Raw genomic sequence first — 23,833 nt, forward strand, 5'->3', positions numbered from 1 at the left:
GGCTCACTGCAATCTCTGCCTCCCCAGTTCAAGCAATTCTCCCTGCCTCAGCCTCCTGAGTAGCTGGGATTACAGGTGCCTGCCACCATGTCTGGCTAATTTTTCTATTTTGAGTAGAGATAGGGTTTCGCCATGTTGGCCAGGTTAGTCTTGAACTCCTGACCTCAGGTGATCCACCTGCCTTGGCCTCCCAAAGTGCTGGTATTACAGGCGTGAGCCACTGCACCCGGCCCAAAGTTTATTTTACAAATAACAAGAATAATGAATTCAAAAGTTCATAGTGACAGCTGAACACAGTGCTGTGTGCCTGTAGTCCCAGCTACTTGGGAGGCTGAGGCAGGAGGATTGCTTGAGCCCAGGAGTTCAAGGCTGTAGTATGCTATGATTGTGCCTGTGAACAGCCACTACGCTTCAGCCTCAGCAACAGAGCGAGAACTCATCTCTAAAAAACAAAAGTTCATAATGATGCTAACAATCATATATAAATCAATAAAAATTAAAAAGATAAAAATATAAGATTGGAGCTGGCTTGGAATGGTAAATAGTGAGTTCAGTTTGAATATGTTGAAAGGGAAGCACTGGAAGAACATGCAGGTGAAAATATTCAGTAAATAGTGGTGTATATGGGTCTGGGGCTCAGGGTAGAGCTCTGAGCTGGAGAGGAATATCTGGGAGTCATCAGTGTATTGATAGTAATTGAAATCATGGAAGTAGATGAGATCTTACACAGACCAAAAAAAAAAAAAAAAAAAGCAACCTGAGGAGCTAACCTTAGGGGACTGTCAAGACTTATAGAAAGAAAGCTCATGGAGTCTACAGCTCCCGGCATGAGCGACGCAGAAGATGGGTGATTTCTGCATTTCCAACTGAGGTACCAGGTTCATCTCACTGGAGCTTGTCGCACAGTGGGCGCAGGACAGTGGGTGCAGCCCACGAACCATGAGCTGAAGCAGGGCGAGGCATCACCTCACCCGGGATGTGCAAGGAGTCGGAGAATTCCCTTTCCTAGCCTAGGGAGGCAGTGACACATGGTACCTGGAAAATCAGGACACTCCCACCCTAATACTGTGCTTTTCCAACGGTCTTAGCAAACGGCACACCAGGAGATTATATCCCGTGCCTGGCTCGGAGGGTCCCACGCCCATGGAGCCTTGCTCACTGCTAGCACAGCAGTCTGAGATCGAACTGCAAGGCAGCAGTGGGGCTGGGGGAGGGGCACCCATCATTGCTGAGGCTTGAGTAGGTAAAGCAAGCGGCTGGGAAGCTTGAACTGGGTGGAGCCCACCACAGCTCAAGGAGACCTGCCTGCCTCTGTAGACTCCACCTCTGGGGGCAGGGCATAGTTGAACAAAAGGCAGCAGAAACTTCTGCAGACCTAAACATCCCTGTCTGACAACTTTGAAGAGAGTAGTGGTTCTCCCAGCACGGAGTTTGAGATCTGAGAATGGACAGACTACCTCCTCAAGTGGGTCCCTGATCCCTGAGTAGCCTAACTGGGAGGCACCTCCCAGTAGGGGATGACTGATACCTCATACAACCAAGTGCCCCTCTGAGACAAAGCTTCCAGAGGAATTATCAGGCAGCAACATTTGCTGTTCTGCAATATTTGCTGTTCTGCAGTCTCCGCTGGTGATACCCAGGCAAACAGGGTCTGGAGTGGACCTCCAGCAAACTCCAACAGACCTGCAGCTGAGGGTCCTGACTGTTAGAAGGAAAACTAACAAACAGAAAGGACACCACACCAAAACCCCATCTGTACCTCACCATCATTAAAGACCAAAGGTAGATAAAACCACAAAGATGGGGAGAAACCAGAGCAGAAAAGCTGAAAATTCTAAAAGTCAGAGCACCTCTTGTCCTCCAAAGGAATGCAGCTCCTCATCAGCAATGGAACAAAGCTGGACAGAGAATGACTTTGACAAGTTGAGAGAAGAAGGCTTCAGAAGATTGGTAATAACAAACTTCTCCGAGCAAAAGGAGGATGTTTGAACCCATTGCAAAGAAGCTAAAAACCTTGAGAAAAGATTAGACAAACGGCTAACTAGAATAAACAGCACACAGAAGACCTTAAATGACCTGATGGAGCTGAAAACCATGGCATGAGAACTATGTGACGCATGCACAAGCTTCAGTAGCTGATTTGATAAACTGGAAGAAAGGGTATCAGTGATTGAAGATCAAATGAACGAAATGAAGCGAGAAGTTTAGAGAAAAAAAGAGTAAAAAGAAATCAACAAAGCTTCCAAGAAATATGGAACTATGTGAAAAGACCAGATCCACATCTGATTGGTGTGCCTGAAAATGATGGGGAGAATGGAACCAAGTTGGAAAACACTCTTCAGGACATTATCCAGGAGAACTTCCCCAACCTAGCAAGGCAGGCCAACACTCAAACACCACAAAGATACTCCTCGAGAAGAGAAACTCCAAGACACATAATTGTCAGATTCACCAAAGTTGAAATGAAGGAAAAAATGTTAAAGGGCAGCCAGAGAGAAAGGTCAGGTTACCCACAAAGGGAAGGCCATTAGACTAACAGCAGATCTCTTGGCAGAAACTCTACAAGCCAGAAGAGAGTGGGGCCAATATTCAACATTCTTAAAGAAAATAATTTTCAACCCAGAATTTCATATCCACCCAGACTAAACTTCGTAAGTGAAGGAGAAATAAAATCCTTTACAGACAAGCAAATGCTGAGAGATTTTGTCACCACCAGGCCTGCCTTACAAGAGTTCCTGAAGGAAGCACTAAACATGGAAAGGAACAAACGGTACCAGCCACTGCAAAAACATGCCAAATTGTCAAGACCATCGATGCTAGGAAGAAACTGCATCAACTAATGAGCAAAATAACCAGCTAACATCATAATGACAGGATCAAATTCACACATAACAATATCAACCTTAAATGTAAATGGACTAAATGCTCCAATTAAAAGACACAGACTGGCAAATTGGATAAAGAGTCAAGACCCATCAGTGTGCTGTATTCAGGAGACCCATCTCACATGCAGAGACACACATAGGCTCAAAATAAAGGGGTGGAGGAAGATCTACTAAGCAAACGGAAAACAAAACAAAACAAAAAGCAGAGGTTGCAATCCTAGTCTCTGATAAAACAGACTTTAAACCAACAAAGATTAGAAGAGACAAAGAAGGCCATTACATAATGGTAAAGGGATCAATTCAACAAGAAGAGCTAACTATCCTAAATATATATGCACCCAATACAGGAGCACCCAGATTCATAAAACAAGCCCTTAGAGACTGACAAAGAGACTTAGACTCCCACACAGTAATAATGGGAGACTTTAACACACCCCACTGTCAACATTAGACAGATCCACGAGAGAGAAAGTTAACAAGGATATCCAGGAATTGAACTCAGCTCTGCACTAAGCGGACCTAATAGACATCTACAGAACTCTCCACCCCAAATCAACAGAATATACATTCTTCTCAGCACCACATTGCACTTATTCCAAAATTGACCACATAGTTGGAAGTAAAGCATTTCTCAGCAAATGTAAAAGAACAGAAATCATAACAAACTGTCTCTCAGACCACAGTGCAATCAAACTAGAACTCAGGATTAGGAAACTCACTCAAAACCACTCAACTACATGGAAACTGAACAACCTGCTCCTGAATGACTACTGGGTACATAATGAAATGAAGGCAGAAATAAAGATGCTCTTTGAAACCAATGAGAACAAAGACACAACATACCAGAATCTCTGGGACACATTTAAAGCAGTGTGTAGAGGCAAATTTATAGCACTAAATGCCCACAAGAGAAAGCAGGAAAGATCTAAAATTGACACCCTCACATCACAATTAAAAGAACTAGAGAAACAATAGCAAACACATTCAAAAGCTAGCAGAAGACAAGAAATAACTAAGATCAGAGCAGAACTGAAGGAGATAGAGACACAAAAAACTTTCCAAAAAATCAATGAATCCAGGAGTTGGTTTTTCAAAAAGATCAACAAAATTGATAGACAGTTGGCAAGACTCACAAAGAAGAAAAGAGAGAAGAATCAAATAGACACAATAAAAAATGATAAAGGGAATATCACCACCAATCCCACAGAGATACAAACTACCATCAGAGAATACTATAAACATCTCAATGCAAATAAACTAGAAAATCTAGAAGAAATGGATACATTCCTGGACACATACACCCTCCCAAGACTAAACTGGAAGAAGCTGAATCCCTGAATAGACCAATAACAGGCTCTGAAATTGAGGCAATAATTAAGAGCCTACCAACCAAAAAAAAGTCCAGGACCAGACGGATTCACAGCTGAATTCTACCAGAGGTACAAAGAGGAGCTGATACCATTCCTTCTGAAACTATTCCAATCAATAGAAAAAGAGGGAATCCTCCCTAACTCATGTTATGAGGCCAGCATCATCCTGATACCAAAGCCTAGCAGAAACACACACAAAAAAAGAGAATTTTAGACAATATCCCTGATAAACATCGATGCAAAAATCCTCAATAAAATACTGGCAAACTGAATTCAGCAGCGCATCAACAAGCTTATCCACCATGATCAAGTTGGCTTCATCCCTGGGATGCAAGGCTGGTTCAACATACACAAATCAATAAATATAATCCATCATATAAACAGAACCAATGACAAAACCACATGATTATTTCAATAGATGCAGAAAAGGTCTTCGACAAAATTCAACAGCCCTTCATGCTAAAAACTCTCAATAAACTAGGTATTGATGGGACGTATCTCAATATAATAAGAGCTATTTATGACAAACCCACAGCCAATAACATACCGAATGGGCAAAAACTGGAAGCATTCCCTTTGAAAACTGGCACAAGACAGGGATGCCCTCTCTCACCACTCCTATTCAACATAGTGTTGGAAGTTCTGGCCAGGGCAGTCAGGCAGGAGAAAGAAAGAAATGGTATTCAATTAGGAAAAGAGGAAGTCAAATTGTCCCTGTTTGCAGATGACATGATTGTATAGTTAGAAAACCCCATCGTCTCAGCCAAAAATCTCCTTAAGCTGATAAGCAACTTCAGCAAAGTCTCAGGATACAAAATCAATGTGCAAAAATCACAAGCATTCCTACACACCAATAACAGACAAACAGAGAGCCAAATCATGAGTGAACTCCCATTCACAATAGCTTCAAAGAGAATAAAATACCTAGGAATCCAACTAACGAGGGATGTGAAGGACCTCTTCAAGGAGAATTACAAACCACTGCTCAACAAAATAAAAGAAGACACAAACAAATGGAAGAACATTCCATGTTCATGGATAGGAAGAATCAACATTGTGAAAATGGCCATACTGCCCAAGGTAATTTATAGATTCAATGCCAACCCCATCAAGCCACCAATGACTTTCTTCATAGAAATGGAAAAAACTACTTTAAAGTTCATATGGAGCCAAAAAAAGAGCCCACATTGCCAAGACAATCCTAAGCCAAAAGAACAAAGCTGGAGGCATCATGCTACCTGACTTCAAACTATACTACAAGGCTACAGTAACCAAAACAGAGTAGTAGTGGCACCAAAACAGAGATATAGACCAATGGAACAGAACAGAGCCCTCAGAAATAATACCACACATCTACAACCATCTGAACTTTGACAAACCCGACAAAAACAAGAAATGGGGAAAGGATTCTCTATTTAATAGATGGTGCTGGGAAAACTGGCTAACCATATGTAGAAGGTTGAAACTGGATCCTTTCCTTACACCTTATACAAAAATTAATTCAAGATGGATTAAAGACTTAAATGTCAGACTTAAAACCATAAAAACCCTAGAAGAAAACCTAGGCAATACCATTCAGGACACAGGCACGGGCAAGGACTTCATGTCTAAAACACCAAAAGCAACGGCAACAAGAGCCAAAATTGACAAATGGGATCTAATTAAACTAAAAAGCTTCTGCACAGCAAAAGAAACTACCATCAGAGTGAACAGGCAACCTACAGAATAGGAGAAAATTTTTGCAATCTACCCATCTGACAAAGAACTAATATCCAGAATCTACACAGAACTTAAACAAATTTACAAGAAAAAAATCAACCCCATCAAAAAGTGGACGAAGGATATGAACAGACACTTCTCAAAAGAACACATTTATGCAGCCAACAGACACATAAAAAAATGCTCATCATCACTGGCCATCAGAGAAATGCAAATCAAAACCACAATGAGATACCATCTCATGCCAGTTAGAATGGCGATCATTAAAAAGTCAGGAAACAACAGGTGCTGCAGAGGATGTGGAGAAATAGGAACACTTTTACACTGTTGGTGGGACTGTAAACTAGTTCAACCAGTGTGGAAGACAGTGTGGCAATTCCTCAAGGATCTAGAACTAGAAATACCATTTGACCCAGCCATCCCATTACTGGATATATACCCAAAGGATTATAAATCTCATGCTGCTATAAAGACACATGCACACGTATGTTTACTGTGGCACTATACACAACAGCACAGACTTGGAACCAACCCAAACGTCCATCAATGACCCCAAAATGCCAAATGCCAGAGATACAGAAAGCAAGTTAAAGACTGAAAAGTCTTCATTGAGTTTAGTAACTAGGTCACAAGTGACTTTAGTGAGAATAGAGTCAGTGGAATCACGAGGTCTAAGATGGGTTTTCCACATGGATGTCATCTAGGAAGATGGCGGAGTTTGGGAAGAGAGGAGGAACTTAAGATTTTGGTGGGGTTGGTGACAAGGAAGTGCAGAGAACAAAGTAGCTAGATGGCATGAATATTGAGCAGTACTGGTCTAAAAGCAGCATGGGGCCTGGAAAAATGCTAACTACCTACCTTCCCGCTCTTTGGTATATAGGACTAAAAAGTTCTCAGCCTCTATTCAGGAGGCTATAGGCAGAATATATGTCAGGAGAACACTGGGCTTCACACCAGATCAGGAAGCTATGAAGCGATTGAGGGAGTCTTTTTTATTATGGATGGAATTATGCTTGAAACTGAAGAAGAACAGACTAATAGCCTTCCCCGCTTGGCTGCTTAAGCTTTACTCTTGTGGTCTGGATGTTTATCTTTGTAACCATTGAATCAATTAACGGGCATCCTTAGGTAGAATATTACTCTCCTCTTCCCTCTCTCTGTCTGTTCACTTCCCCGGCCCTTGGCTATCCAGTAATTCTACATTCTTGTTAGTCCCAATCTACTCCTGAATGAAAACACTTTCTTTTTCCAGCCCCAAACTTCAGATTCGTCTTGGATTTTTTTGTTATATAGAAAATTCAAAGCCAGTACAGCCCTCCTGGGTGGGAGACTAAGGTGTGTTCTGTTGATTTATGAAAAATCAATTACACAGAAAAAGTCTGAAGATACAAACGCTGTCACCGATTCAAGGGAAAATTGGAATTCCTGATTGGTCATTGAGAAGAAATCTAATGGTCCAGGGCCTGATTCCAGACATGTGCAGTATGCCCATGGCCATTATGTTCAATGGTTCCTGTATGTTATATAATGGTTACTTTTCCATGTGAATAGGATTTGATGAGCAGATGAGCAGAAGGAATGTGAATCAATGCTCTAGTCCATTTCCCTACGGCTTCAATTTCATCCTCTACCTTTTGAGCAAAAGAAAGATACCACAAAAACTACTTTCCCACTTCCTCTTCTACTTGGTTGCCTCATTCTCTTTCCATTCCTTCTTTGGGGGTTTGCTCCAGTAGATGGCACAAGCTAGAGTGAGAACTCAGTGAGTCAGAGTATGGGGAAGGCCTGGTACAGCGTCTCACATGAAACACAGGTGATTTTCTTCTTCCCAAAGTGGGAAATCTGGGGCAGGGTGTGGTGGTTCATGCCTGTAGTCCCAGTATTTGGAAGGTTGAGGTGGGCAAATCACTTGAGGTCAGGAGTTCGAGACCAACCCGGCCAACATGGTGAAACCTGTCTCTGCTAAAAATACAAAAATTAGCCAGGCATGGTGATGCATGCCTGTAATCCCAGATTCTTGAGTAGCTGAGGCATGAGAATTACTTGAACCTGGGAGGCGAAGGCAGTGAGCTGAGATTGCACCACTGCACTCCAGCCTGGGTGACAGAATGAGACTCCATGTCAAAAACAAAACAAAACACCAACGTGGGAAATCTGGTGGGTGGGAGTTACCTGACCAATGAGTTCACACAGGCTTATCTTTCAGACTTCTGGGGTTCATTCCAATAAAGATTTGATTTAATTAAAGAAGAATCTGTAAAGTGTCTATTTTGCATGCAGAGCAATATGGGAAATATATAGAAGCAGCATGTGTAATAGGCTGCATAATATCTCCTAAGTGCATCAGGTCTTAATCTCTATGATTAACCTCTGTTTTTCAAATATGTTAGTATTAACATATTTGGGAAAAGGGTCTTTGCAGATGTAATTAAGTTAAGGATTTTGAGATGATAAAATTATTTGGGATTATCTGAGTGAGCCCAAAATGCAATCACATGTATCCTTAAAATAGAGAGGCAGGCTGGGTGTGGTGGCTCATGACTGTAATCCTAGCACTTTGGGAGGCTGTTGGGGGGCGGATCACAAGGTCAAGAGATCAAGACCATCCTGGCCAACATGGAGAAACCTTGTCTCTACTAAAAATACAAAAATTAGATAGGTGTGGTGGCAGATGCCTGTAGTCCCAGCTACTTGGGAGGCTGAGGCAGGAGAATCGCTTGAACCTGGGAGGCAGAAGTTGCAGTGAGCCAAGATCGCGCCACTGCACTCCAGCCTGGCAACAGAGCAAGACTCTGTCTCAAAAAAAAAAAAAAAAAAAAAAAATAGAGAGGCAGAGGGAGATTAGACACACATAACAGAGAAGACAATGTAAGGACGCAGCAGAGAGAGATTTGAAGATGCTGGCCTTGAAGATGGGAGCAACGCAGCCAACGAATCAAAGAATCCCAGCAGCTGCCAGAAGCTGGAAAAGGCAAATAATGGATTCTCCCCTAGAGTGTCTGGAGGGAGCACGGCCCTGCCAACACTCTGATTTTGGCCTAGTGGTGCTGATTTCAGAGTTCTGGCCTCCAGAACTGAAAGAGAATAAATTGCTATGGCTTTATGTCACCAAATTTGTGGTAAGTTGTTATAGCGGCCACAGGAAATGAATACAGCATGTAACAGTTTGGAAATAGCCCAACTCGCTGGAAAGGACATAGGAATAGGTATGCTGACTTACACACACACACACACACACACCCCCCCCCCAAGGTGATGGGGAACAAATAATACAGGGTTAAATCCAGCACTAAAGTGCATGCCATCCAGAAGCAGTATTTTATGGTGTAGATGTCTTAGTTCACCGGAATCCTTGGTGTCATTCAATGCCTCTCACTCAGCATTTCCATACAGGCCCACCTCACACATGACACCACCCATCACAAGGCCCTGCACAAGGACCAATGAGAACCTCAAGCTCAACACAGACAAGAGTTGGGTTGGAACTCTAGGAAGAAAGTCATTCTCTGAAATCTTTCTGGGGCTGGAGCACTTGTCAAGAGTAAACAGAAAAGGAATAAAACTTGCCTCTTTTTTTTGAAAAGTCCAACTGGACAATGGGCATATTGAATGGCCAAGGCTTCCTCTAATTTCTGACTTGGGAAGAACTGGAGATAACTCAGCAATGGAGAGACAAGGAAGGCTCCTAGGGAACATCTTGGAGAACAAGGAATCTTGCTGAATGCCAGCAGGTTGTAGACAACAGGTGGTGGCTCTTCAGTTGCCATTACAGCCCTGAGGATTGAGTGCAGATTTACTTCATCTTGAGAATTTAATATTATTTAATCACAGAAAGTAAAGGCTCCATGTAATTTCATTGGAGCAATCAACGAAAGCATGAGAAATGCCACACGAGGTCATGACAGTAAATACCCCCAGCACCACATTCTGGCCAGTAGAGGTATCAGTGGAGATCTGTGGGTAGACACTCTCAAAAGGTTAGGAATGTGTACTTCTCTCCCTTCCCAAACAACTCTAACTTTTCTAAAGTGTGACCCATTAGCACCGTTAGCATCCATTAGTCATGTAATCCTTTGGTTTGAGAATTTAGGGCAAGGACTCTGGCCATTATATTTTCTGCTTAGATGCTAAAAAAGGCAAGCTTCCCTTCATAATTCAGAATGGTCAGTGGTACCTTCATAAAGTCCTTAACAACCAGTCCCAGATTAAGGTCCCTGTCAGTACAAGCCTTGTCCAGGTGGCAGTTTATTTTCTATTGCCCTTCCATATGGAGAAGAACAATGTGAGCTGTCCCAGTGACCAGTATATTATGCTACTTCTGATTGTGACTGCACAGGCTGAATTAACCTCCCTGTGATTTAGAAGCAGATGGGTCTGAATTTCATTATAGATATGACTTCCATGTTCTTCTCCTTGGCTGGGGCACAGGGATTCTCTTGGAGGGGTGTTGTCATTACTATGCAGATTGCTTTCCTATCATTTGCTTGAAATTTCAGGAAGAAGGAAGGTCATTAATGTAACTTCTTCCTCAATTTCTCATTTTAGAAAATCTGGAAGCGGAGCCACGTATAATTCAGCATAACTGAACCCACTGAGCTCTCCAGGGAAATACAGATTGAGCACAGAAGCTCTGAAATGGATTGTAACCACAGCATCAGAGGAAGTCTCAAAAGATCCATTCTCTTGGAAAAAAGTTTGCCAAGTGGAGCTGGATCCACAGCTGCCACTCAAGACCTGTTTTCCTCAGAGTGCTGTTCAAGAGACTTTACCTGCTTCGTAATCCATCCAGTGGTGTAGAGCAGAGGGTGTGAGGGCAGCCACTGCAGGGGTGAGTTCGTGACTCATTCTGTGGGTCTCTTCAGAGAGCTGCTGTTATGTCAGACGCGTAAGGAGCAAGGCATGTGTTTCCCAATGCACCACCCTGTCATTTTACCCCCAGAGCCCATATGGCATCAGCCACCATAAGTAAGGCAAATCTGTTGAAGGCAAGAGACTTGTCAGGCCAAGTTCCCACTATGGCTTTTAGCTTACTGTAGCCTGAACTGGACATACTGCTGTGATTCCCCTTCATTCTCCTTCCTTAACCAGTATATCAAGAGAGATACAAAGGACATTTACTGAAGTATCAAAATAGTATGAGATCAGAAAGAATCTAAATATCTAACAACAAAAGACTGATTAAACTAGAGTACATCTGTATCATGGGATACCACATATCCAGTAAAAAAAAAAAAAAAAAAAAAAAAAAGACATGGGCCGGGCATGGTAGCTCACGCCTGTAATCCCAACACTTTGGGAGGTCGAGGTGGGCGGATCACCTGAAGTTGGGAGTTTGAGACCAGCCTGACCAGCATGGAGAAGCCCTTTCTCTACTAAAAATACAAAATTAGCTAGGTGTGGTGGTGCACACCTGTAATCCCAGCTACTTGGGAGGCTGAGGCAGGAGAATCACTTGTGCCTGGGAGGCGGAGGTTGAGGTGAGCCGAGATCACGCCATTGCACTTCAGTCTGGACAACAAGAGCAAAACTCCATCTCAAAAAAAAAAAAAAGAAAAGAAAAAAGAGAGGCATGGATTAACATAAACCATATGAAATTACTTCAAAATATATTAAATGAAAAGGGTAAGGTGCAGAAACTATGCATCATAGGAAAACTTTAGGTAAATACAAAATTATTTGTAAATGTACATATCTATATACTAGTATATAAATGTTACACATATAAATTTTATGCTAGACTTTTTTTTTTCCAGAATATTCAAGGAAGTGTCAAGAGTGGTTGCGTTTGGGGATATAGGCTTCTTACTTTCATTTCTTTCTATATTTTTTAATGCTAAGAGTATATTGTTCTTAATTTTACTTTCATAACAACTTTCCAAAGTCTCTCTGACCATCCCTCAGAAGACTTTCCAGCATCTTCCTCTTGACTCCAGGGTACCTTCTACGATTATGTAGGCTGCATTCTGGACATAAGCTCCTAGCCCATGGGACAGAATCCAGTCTGAAGCATGTTTGTCTAGCTGTGAACCCTGTCACTGCGCTGCATCCACTTACAGGCACATCTTTTTTTAATTCCCCAAAATGCCACCATATGGGCTGGTGGCAGCTCTGCACAGCTCTTCATTCTACCTTTCCCTACCGCCTACCCTTTATTTTTGCCACAGTTTGATTTGGTTCTTGCTTCTCACCTACCCCCTTCAATTTACCTCTTCAGAACATCCCTCATATCCTGCCTTCCTACGCTTAGCCCAGGAGTCAGTGAAACTCCAGGCCTGTCTGCTGCCATGCCCAGCCCAGGCCTGAAATCAAGCAGCCCTCCCAATTTACCCGAAGGGAAGCCATGCGAAGGTGCTCCTGCTGGTATTTACCATGCATAGTTTATGGACAGGCAGCTCTGATTATCCACACAAAGGGCAGTGGGCATTGGCACATATCATTCAAAACAGCAGATGATCACAAAATTAGGGCTTTGGGAAGTTGTCCTTGGAAGGTCATTGGTGATTCTGTTTAATATAGATTTTGCCACCGTAGATTTACTTTAATTCAAATCAACTGATATTGTTTCGTATCTACTGAATGTAGTAGGACTGAAGTAAAAAATCTACCAGCAATTAAATTGACCAGAGATTTAAAAAAAAAAAAAAAAAAAAAAACCTGTTTGGGATAATCTACCTGGAGGGGGCTATATTTAAAAACACATTTAGGTTTTTCCTTTCTGTTTTAGCATAGTAGCCTTTTCTCAATACTAATATTCAACCTAAGTCCAAAGTAACTTTTTTCTTATCTGTTATAAAAGTCTTGTGTGGCTGTGTATGCTATTAGTGAAATTGATTTTACAAAGCACTGAAAATCTTCTCTCATTTAGTTGTAGCTACTTGAATGTCTGTCAGCTTCAGCTCACTTTCTTTGCTGCTTTAGTCTTTAAAGGGAAACATCATTAGCTTATTGATCTTTACATTGCTGGCACTAAATACCGTTTTTCAGCTTGCTTCATGGTCACAACTACAAACATAAAAGAAACTTCACATTTTGACTGTTGACTTAAAGGCTTAGGGTACCAGGAGGATGAAGGTTTCCAATATATTAATTATAATCACTAGGGGTGTGTGTGCGTGTTGGCGTGGGTTTGTTTTGTTTTGTTTTTCTTTTGAGACGGAGTTTCACTCTTGTTGCCCAGGCTGCAGTGCAGTGGCGCGATCTTGGCTCACTGCAACCTCCGCCTCCCTAGTTCAAGCGATGCTCTTGCCTCAGCCTCCTGAGTAACTGGGATTAGAGGCATGTGCCACCATGCCTGGCTAATTTTGTATTTTTAGTAGAGACGGGGTTTCTCCATGTTGGTCAGGCTGGTCTTGAACTCCCGACCTCAGGTGATCTGCCCGTCTCAGCCTCCCAAAGTGTTGTGATTACAGGCGTGAGCCACCGTGCCCAGCCGTATGTGTGTGTGTGTGTGTGTGTGTGTTTACTCATCTTTTGTAATGGTTATGCCTGACTTAGGATATTGGCACATTTTATCAGTGTAATATATATCCACAAAGCCATACTGCTCCTACATGTGAGAACTTAGTTTACACGTTTATGAATGGGTCTATCCGTTATCCATTCATGAATGGACCTCTTCTCTAAAAAGTACAAAATAGATTATTGTATTCTACAACTGTGAGAGCATTAAGAAACAGTAAGTTTTCTTTCTTTCTGTTTTTCTTATTTTCATGGGGTCTCTACTGCCCTGCATGTGGCAATCTGTAGGCTACATGTGATCCCAGAGTTTCTACCTAAGGAAGGAACAGGAAGTATCTACTTAGGCCACAAAAAGACATGACTCTAGCAGCAAACTGCAGCTTGTAGCTCACCAGATAAGTTTGTCAGGATGGAAATGTCCATTTGAGCCGATGTGCTTTCTGTTTTTATAAAACAATTTAGGGAGGAGGAATGGTTGTCACAGTGTAGGAGTTTTATCAAGAGTTTTAAATTCAATCGAGAAGGAACCAGGAGGTACATACATAAGCAAGAATGAGAAAGGCATTTCATAATTTAGCAAGAAACTGACACTTCCCTCTTATCCTTTACTGCAAAGATTTTTTTTTTTTTTTAAATAGATGGAGTCTTGCTCTGTCGCCTGGCCTGGAGTGCAGTGGCTCTATCTCAGCTCACTGAAACCTTTGCCTCCCAGGTTCAAGAGATTCTCCCACCTCAGTCTCCTGGGTAGCTGGGATTACAGGTGCCCGCCACCACGCCCACCTAATTTTTGTATTTTTAGTAAAAACAGGGTTTCACCATGTTGACTAGGCTGGTCTGGAACTCCTGACTTCAGGTGAAGTCCCCCTGGCTCAGCCTCCCAAAATGCTGGGATTACAGGCTTGAGCCACCGCACCCGGTCTATTGCAAGATTTTTAAAAATCAGTGATGATAACCTTAATTGCAAACAGTTATGCCACGTAGAGATGACCAGAGTTGTTCTGTGATGAGAGGAGCCTGGTTTGTAACCAACTTCTTGCTTCATGCCTGAGAACAAAAGTGGCTTAGGTTTAGCTGGGGTTAGATTTAGGGACTGCCACTTACTAGCTGTATGACTTTGGACAAGAGGCCCACTTCGTTACCTACAAAATGCGGTTCGTAACAGTGCCTATCTAGTAAGGTGACTGAATGGATTCTGGCTAACAATACATGTGAAGAGTTTAGCACAGTGCGAAGCACATAGTAAGTGCCCAGTAAAAGTTTACTTACCATTCTGCTTAAGCATTTGAAAGCAGTTTACCTTGTTAAGTAGGCTAACCCATTTTGAATATTTTTCAACAAATGCTGTCTTCCCAAAACATATACAAGTAAACTCCAATCAAGTCTGGGTGAAATTATTATAGATTCCATATTAGCAGTGACCTAAATAAATGAGGTGTCATTGTTTTCCACTGTCTGTGTCAATACTTCCCTCCTTTTGTACAGAGCATTGAGAGCTGAATTAGCCTAAATAAGATGTTAAGTTGTAATGCCCAAGTGGAACTTATTTAAGGAGTGATTATGGCTAGAAAATGGTCTTCAAAAATAGTTCTCGCCCTTACATCACATCACTTACTTCCAGCGGCGCCTTGAAGTCATCCTGACAAAGAGGGCCTGCCCTCCTGCAGACCCAGGATTCTATTCTGCCTCACACATCCCCAACACAACTGCCAGCTGAGTTCTAATTGCAGAATCTTCATTACCAGGGATGATTGAAACTATAAAAAGAACCCAGCTGAATTTTTCACATCCTGCTGGGTGAGCACAAGGACCAGCTCTCCTGTTCCTGCTCCCTCCCCCAGCAATTATCCTTGGTACATGTGTGGTCTGCAGAGCTTCTGCAGGGAGCTCTGAGCAATTGATAGATGTTATCTTCCTTCTCCTCCAAACCTCCCTCCCCAGGAGGTGGGTTGATGACCGTGACAAATACGCCTGGTCTTCCTCCACAGCTGTGGAGACAGGAGGTTCATTTCTTAACCTTCCCCACCTAAGTATCTTGTCCAAAGTCACCTAAATGTGACAGATCAGAGAGAGGTAAGAATCCTTTCTCCTAGCCCCCTAGGCCTTTGTGACAACCTATTATACCCTATGTGAAAATTTGCCTTTTTTTGTTTTGTTCTTTCTTATTTCAGTGAGCATTTCTAAAGCACCTGCTGAGTGCTCAGTACTGCATTAATTGTAGTGAAAGGGGATATCCAGAAATAAGAGGCCATCAAGGAATTTAAAATATGGTTGGAAGGCAAAAGGCAGGACTGTTCTTGATTCTGTAGTTAATAACTGTAAGAATCAAGGAAAAAATGTATGCAAATTTAACATAAAATTTGTGCAAAATAACTTTTCCTGTCTGAAAGAGAGAGAAAAAGAGCACATGTATCTGTATAGTTAGAAAGAAAAAGAAATGTCTGGAAGGATGTGCATCAGAAAAGTTAATGGTAGCCATCTCTGAGACGCCGTGTAACAAAACGATTGAGAAGGTGGTCTCTGAAGACACGATGACACGATCTAGGTTTAAATTGCAATTCCACCACTGACCATTGCCTTGTGCATGTTACATTTCACCTAAGTTTCAGTTTTCTTACCTAGACAATGGGATGGTAATTGTAGTATCTGCTAGGTTTGTTGTGAGGATTACATAGGATAATATACATAGGGCATTTAGCAGTGCCTGACATTTAAATTCAAGGGCTCTAAAAATGTAACTGTTTCTAGTGATGAGATGTTGAAGGAGAGGTGTAAGAGGGGAAGTCTTAGTGGAGGCACGACTTGAACTGGTCCCTGGTGAATGGTGAAGACTAGGATAGGCAGAGGGGAGAGCCAGGGGCATTCTGGGTTAGGGAATCATCTTGAAGGAAGAGACAGAAAGGAGCCTTGGCTGTTCTCCAAAAGAGAGAGGCCTGTGCATGAACTAAGAAAAAGGTTGCATAAGAAGACACACAGTGGAGACAGAAAGTTTCGTTCCTTTCTCTTGTGCCCCAGCCCCTATGCATGCACACCCTCTCCCATCATCAACATCCCCCATCAGATTGGTACATTTGTTACAACTGATGAGCCTACCTAGGCACATCATTATCATGCAAAGTCTATAGTTTAAATTGGGGTTCACTCTTGATGATGTACATTCTGTGGATTTGGACAAATGTCTAAGGACTTGCATCTAGATGGTCTGTTTTTTTCATCTCCCTGACCCTCCACCACAAAAAGAGATGCAGCAATTAAAACAGCAAACAAAACCACCTGCAGATAACATCTTGAACAAACCCAGATATCGAGGCACCTCCATAAACTCCAAAATATCAGAGGGTGAGGCCAAAGCACCTTACTGATGTCAACAACAAACTAGAAGGAAGCAGAGGAAAGACAAGGAACATATGACAGTTCCAAGAGCCAGGGAAATCAGAGATGACTGATAAATACTTGGCCTCAAAAGGAGGGGACTCCACTAAGGGGATAAACTGCACCGACCCAGCTGAGGTTGGGAGGGGTCGACTCAGGCTCTAAGTGGTGGTTTGTAGTTGGCCAACTTCCCCTTCAGGGGGAGATTCAAAATAAAGAAAACTTTTTAAATGATTCTGCCCACCCCAGCATTATGGAGAGACAGAAAAATTGAGTTCCAAGCTAGTAGAGGGGTGACATGTTCACTGTATGACTCTGGAAGCCTGCTGTGAGGAGGAGGGATAGACAGGAACAGAAAGGGATACCTCAGTGCCCTTTCCTTCTGCCTTCCCATCAAGAGAGTACAACACCTATGGAAAAAGAAAAGAACAAAACCCCAACCAGTACCTAGGACAGAGCTATGAGGACTTATATTATGGGGGCAAGGTCGCCTTATGAAAAGGCAACAACCAGCAATGATCAAACCCAGACTCTGATCCATTGACTCCCTTCATCCTCCTTACAATCAACGGGAATGACCCCAGTGAGAGGCTGAGATTAGGCTTCTCCCCTCTACGTCAAATGTCCTGTCAAATAGCTGACAGCTACATGGCAAAATGAAATTACAGTGAAAAATACCAGATAACTGAGGAATGCAACCACTAAAAGAAAGGTAATAAACTTCATCACTCCTACTAGATGGGATAGATGTTAAAAAATTAAAATAGGCCGGGCACGGTGGCTCATGCCTGTAATCCCAGCACTTTGGGAGGCCAAGGCAGGCGGATCACTTGAGTTCAGGAGTTTGAGACCAGCCTGGTCAACGCGGTGAAACCCCGTCTCTACCAAATATATAAAAATCAGTCGGGCATGGTGGCAAATGCCTATAATCCCAGCTATTTGGGAAGCTGAGGCAGAAGAATCACTTGAACCCGGGAGGCGGAGATTATAGTGAGCCAAGATCGTGCCCCTGCACTCCAGCCTGGGTGAGAGAGTGAGACCCTGTCTCAAAAACTAATTAATTAATTAATTAAACATTTAAAAAGCATAACATATACTATCAAAGAGAGAGATGATCGTATATTGTTTTTTGTTGTTGTTGTTGTTGTTTTTGAGATGGGGTCTTGCTCTTGTTGCCCAAGCTGGAGTGCAGTGGCACGATCTCGCCTCACTGCAACCTCTGCCTCCCAGGTTCAAGTGATTCTTCTGCCTCATCCACCCAAGTAGCTGGGATTACAAGTGCCTGCCACCACAACCAGCTAATTTTTGTATTTTTAGTAGAGACAGGGTTTTGCCATGTTGGCCAGCCTGGTCTCAAACTCCTGACCTCAGGTGGTGCACCCGCCTTGGCCTCCCAAAGTGCTGGGATTACAGGTGTGAGCCACTGCGCCTGGCCTGATGGTATATTGTTAACATGAAGTGAATACAATCATTTTTAAAAGAACCAAGCAAAAATACCAGGTAGAAAAAATATAACAGCTTAAGGAAATCAAGTGAACGGAGAAAAAGCAGAATAGATTCAGAAAAATTTGAATTTATGAATACAAGATTCAGCTGAGGAACTTCACAAGGCACCAGGAAGAAAAAAGTGAAAAAAAAAATAGAATAAAAATGTTAACATCCATGTAATAGAAGTCCCAGAAGGAAAGACAAAGGAGGTGTGGTAGATTGCAAAACTATGCTCCTCAGTGAATTCCACCTCTTACAATGCATAATCAGTCCCATCTTGCATTCATGCTGAACTTGATCATTTGCCTTACTTTGACCAACGGGACATCAATAAATGTGATGCAAGCAAAAATGTGTTAAGAACATGTGCTTTGAGATTGGTGTGGGATATGTGATCGTGTAACTTACTTTAGCCAATGAAATATCAGTGAATTTGAAGCAAACAGGCTTAGTAAGCACTTGTGCCAAAAGCTGCTCTGACCATGTGAGGAAGCCTACTATAGCCCTATTGAGGACAACAGATTATGTGGAGAGAAGGGCCTAACCACTGCTGTCTAGATGAACCTAGCCCCCTGTATTCTCTTCAGCTGAAAGCAGCCACGTGAGTATGGCCAGAGAAGAGCAGTGGAACCACCCAGCTAACTCACAGAACCACAAGAAATAACTGTTGTTCTTTCAAGCCACTAAGTTTTGGGTAATTTATAATGTTTTTAGCAATAGATGATTGATATAGGAAATAATATATGAATAAAAAACAACGTAAAATTCCCAGAATAAAAGATTTTAGATGAAATAAGTATTTTCGATACAAAGACTAGCATAATACCAAAAGAACAAGAAAAAGAAACGCAGAAAAAACCTCACTTAGGATTTATAGTATAATTCTAAAAGGCAATTCTACAATCATGCAGAAAGAGAATATATGACTTACAAAGTAACACAAATACATTTGACATCACTTGTCTCGATTGTGACGTGGGAATCAGAAAGTCAATGGAGTGTTATTTCCCCTTTTTTTTTTTTTTTTCTTTTGAGATGGAGTCTTGCTCTGTTGCCCAGGCTGGAGTGCAGTGGCACAATCTCGGCTCATTGAACCTCTGCCTCCTAGGTCCTGGTTCAAGCAATTCTCCTGCCTCAGCCTCTGGAGTAGCTGGTAGCTGGGATTACAGGCATGCACCACCATGCCTAGCTAATTTTTGTATTTTTAGTAGAGACGGGGTTTCACCATGTTGGCCAGGCTGGTCTTAAACTCCTGACCTCATGATCTGCCCGCCTTGGCCTCCAAAAGTACTGGGATTACAGACATGAGCCACCGTGCCCGGCGTAATGGAGTGTTATTTTCAAGGAGTAAAAATAAAAGGACTTCTAACATAGAACTAAACTTTCCCATTTAAATGTGAAGATTCAATAAAGATATTCTTAGGTAAACAAGGCTAAAGGAACTTTAACAAGCAAGAGATGCTCCAAAAAATACTCCTTGACCAAAAACTAATGAATTAACTAATCAACTCAAAAAGTAAAATACAATAAAGAAGAAAAACAAAACTAAAAGTGTTTTCTTCAAAAAGATTTGTAAGATAGACAAACCTCTGGCAAGAGTAATTAGGGAGAAAAAGTAAGATACAAATAAATAAGATATAGAATAAAAATGGAAAATAACTAAAAATATAATAGATTTTAAACGTAATGAAAGAATATTATGAGGAATTATATGCTAATAAATTTGATTACACAAGTAAAATGGAGGCAGAACTTTCTCAAGCAAAATTATTGAGGCAAGAAGAAATAAAAAATTGGAATCAACTATAATCAATTAAAATAGTCACCAATAATTCTGTACCTAAATGTGCACACACACACACACACACACCCCTTTTGCATGCACACACACACAGACCTCAAGTAAATTTTGTGAAACTTTCAAGGAATATATACTTTCTCTCTTATCAAAGATGTTTCAGAAAAATTTAAAGGCCTGAAAGGTACTCAACTCATTTATACCTAAACCAGGTTCCAAAATTTAAAGGATACAAAAAAGCATCCTGTAAGCTAGCAAGAGCCAGCTGAAAAATATAATATAATATAAACAAAATACTATTTTCAATAGCAACAAAGTAACAAAATATCTAAGAATTAACCAAAAAAAGAACCTCATAGGGAAAATTTAAAAACTCTATTAAAGGACATAAATGTTTATGCACAAATAAAAAGACATACCATGTTCATGAATGGGGAAAGTTCAAAATTATAAAGAGGTTATTTCTCCTCCAACTTAATCTGCCTACTGTAATTTTAATATTTTAAGATCTTAAACATACACATGGAATAAAATTTATAAATAGCTTGCAATCATGAAAATAATGAGTTCATGACAAGAGGGAGAGATGACAAAAGAGAAACAGGGCAGAACTCACTGTGGCAGATATTAAGTATAGAACATAAAGCTGTAATAATAAATATATTGATATACTGGAGGAAAAAAACACATGAGACTGGACTAGAGACAAGGAGATCAGCTGAACTCTCAGATGATCACAAAAGTACAGGCAAGGAGTGATGAGTCTCAGCATTATCTTGGTAGACTATCAGTGGGAACAGCACAGCAGTGGCTGTGAGATATATTTTATCAAAAAGCCTGGAGGATTTCCTGACTGAACGGATATAGGGGTTAAGGAAAAGAAAAGACTGAGTTGTGCAATGGAAGATGAGTCTGGCAAGATGGATTAAGAATAGACTGTGTGGGATCCTTTATAAGAAGTTAATCTTAGAAAGGTTAAGTGTTGGGGCAGCATAGGAAATGAATCAGCAGAGAAAGGGGCCAATTAAGCTAATTGGAGAAACACCCATTAAACTGTTGCAATTGTCAGGTAGGGAATGATGAAGGATGGAACTAAAGCTGTGGGAATTGGGATGGGAATTGGGGGGGTAGAGACAAGAGATATTCAAAATGTTGAATCTAAATGACTTGGTACATTAGTTAAAGTGGACAGCAAAAGAGGAGAAGGGTTCAAGAAAGCGCTGAGTTTTCTAGCTTTGTTAGGAGGTAGGTGGCAGCAGCTTTAGTCAAGGAAATTCAGGGGTCACCATTTCAGCCAGAAGTCAATTTAACTTTGAATATCCAAGTTTGGATGCTTCCTACACATGTGCAACGGGTAACTGGAAAGGAAGCTCTGGAACTTCAGAGAGAGGTTAGGCCTGCAGATATAGAATCGAGCATCTGACCAGAGTTTGGAAAAGCAATCGAAGCCATGGATATGGCCAATATTTCACAGGAAATGAACATAGAAGGGGAAAGTCAGGTGATTGAGTTCTCCAGTAGTCTGTGGTCCCAAGGCAGAATCCAGCACTGCCTTTGAGAGGCACAGGGAATGCCAGAAAAAGTGAGAGCCACATTTGGCAACTGTCACATCACATCTGCTCTCTGTGGCATGGTTTCCTCACTGACTATCAGAATACATAAATATATGTAGCACATCAAACAGACAAATCCACTCTGCACAGATCTGCCTAAATATTTAGACAGAGCAAAGCAGTGACAGAAGTGATTAAGAAATTGAAATTCCAGTCACTAAAGGTGATCAGTGAAACAGAGAACAGCTCTCATTTCAACCTCTCATCATCAGACCCACAGTTGACTTGTCACTTCCGGAATGAGGAAAGAATAGTTCAGCAAATGTGGGAGGCTTTGTAGATTTCTGATGGTGTGTGGGTTAGCCCTTAATTCTCCTTTGGTGAATTTTTTTCTCGTGGCATTCCACCACCAGAGGTTAGACTGGGGACGTCAGCAAAGGGCAGGGGGTAGGTGTAGTTAAAAGAATATTGAATTTGGCACCAGAAGATTGAGTTCAAGTCCAAGATCCACGGGTTACTACCGATGTGACATAGCCTCCCTGAACCTGTTCTTATCTATAAAATAAGAATGTTAATTCCTGACCTGCCTACCTCCCAGGGCAGGTGAGAGTCAAGAGCTAATGCGTGTTAGTGGTTTTTGAACTGTGTTCTTCAGGGTTCTGAGCTTCCTCTCTGAGCCCTTAGGTGCCACAGCTACAAGGGGGAATGAGCTTAAGAGGTATAACCAGAGGCAGTGGTTTGGCTCCCCCATTCCTGGCTATCCCAAAGCAGCCCAACTTTTATCTGTATCTGCTGCTAAAAATACAGTGGGCAAACTCACTGCCCTGCATTAATATTGGATGAAAAAGAACATGTGGCTGAGCATGGCTCATGCCTATAATCCTAGCACTTTGAGAGGCTCAGGTGGGTGGATCACTTGAGGCCGGGAGTTCGAGACCAGCCTGGCAAACATGGTGAAACCCCGTCTCTACTAAAAATACAAGAATTAGCTGGGCGTGGTGGCATGCACCTGTAATAACAGCTACTCAGGACACTGAGGCAGGAGAATTGCTTGAACCCGGGAGGCAGAGGTTGCAGTGGCCAAGATAGTGCCACTGTACTCTAGCCTGGGTGACAGTACGAGACTCTCTCAAAAAAAAAAAAAAAAAAAAAAAAAAGAAAGAAAGAAAGAAAAAAAGAAAGAATAAGTATCTGAAATGAGCTTTTTGGATTATCTGTGAACTGCAATTTCTGGTATCCTCTCTTCATTATCAGATAATTAAGAATTCATTGTATGTGATTTTTTGTTATAATAAGTTGGCTCCTAGTACTATCCTAAATTACATCTCCTATAAGACCACAGATTTACTTATTGTGATTACATCTATGGACTTGGTGCTGAGTTGCCAGGTGAAGACTGCTACCATCTTCTATGACTCCTGGTTTAATTGCAATGCCCCATCCTGCAGCCCAGCAGAATTGCTGTGAAGATGCAATGTCCCAGCTGTCCCCTACTGCAGAGAGACCATTCAGGAGACCGAGTCCCTGTTCAGCACAGAGTTCCTGGGGAATAACTCAATTTCCCTCAAAGTTTTAGCACAGGTGGGGCGCGGTGGCTCACGCCTGCAATCCCACCACTTTGGGAGGCTGAGGCAGGTGGATTGCCTGAGCTGGGGAGTTTGGAACCAGTCTGAGCAACACGGTGAAACACCGTCTCTACTAAAATACAAAAAAAAAAAAAAAAAAAAAAAATTGCCGGGCATGGCGGCATGTGCCTGTAGTCCCAGCTACTCTGTAGGCTGGGGCAGGAGAATTGCTTGAACTGGGAAGGTGGAGGTTGCAGTGAGCTGAGATTGCTCCACTGCACTCCAGCCTGGGCGACAGAGCAAGACTTTGTCTAAAAAAAAGAAAAAATTTAGCACATTATTTCACACCATTAGAGCAAGTTCTTTCACAAAAGAAGGTGCCAGGGACGAGAAGCAGAGCTTAGGTTTTCTGCAGGCAGATCATAATGACTTTACTCTGGTGTGTTTTAACAGGGTCCCAGGAGCTCAGGATCTGAGTGGTCTGTAGCACAAGTAATGAGAAATGGGTTGACAAAGGAAAGAATCAGATCGGCTCTAGTTTTTTATGCCACAAAGAGTGGCATAAATCCTGATCAAGATAGTGACCACAGGAGCTGGAGCTAGTTAATTATTATTTGTGTATCAGAAT

Source organism: Theropithecus gelada, chromosome 1 (genome assembly GCF_003255815.1).
Source record: "Theropithecus gelada isolate Dixy chromosome 1, Tgel_1.0, whole genome shotgun sequence".
Lineage (NCBI taxonomy): Eukaryota > Metazoa > Chordata > Mammalia > Primates > Cercopithecidae > Theropithecus > Theropithecus gelada.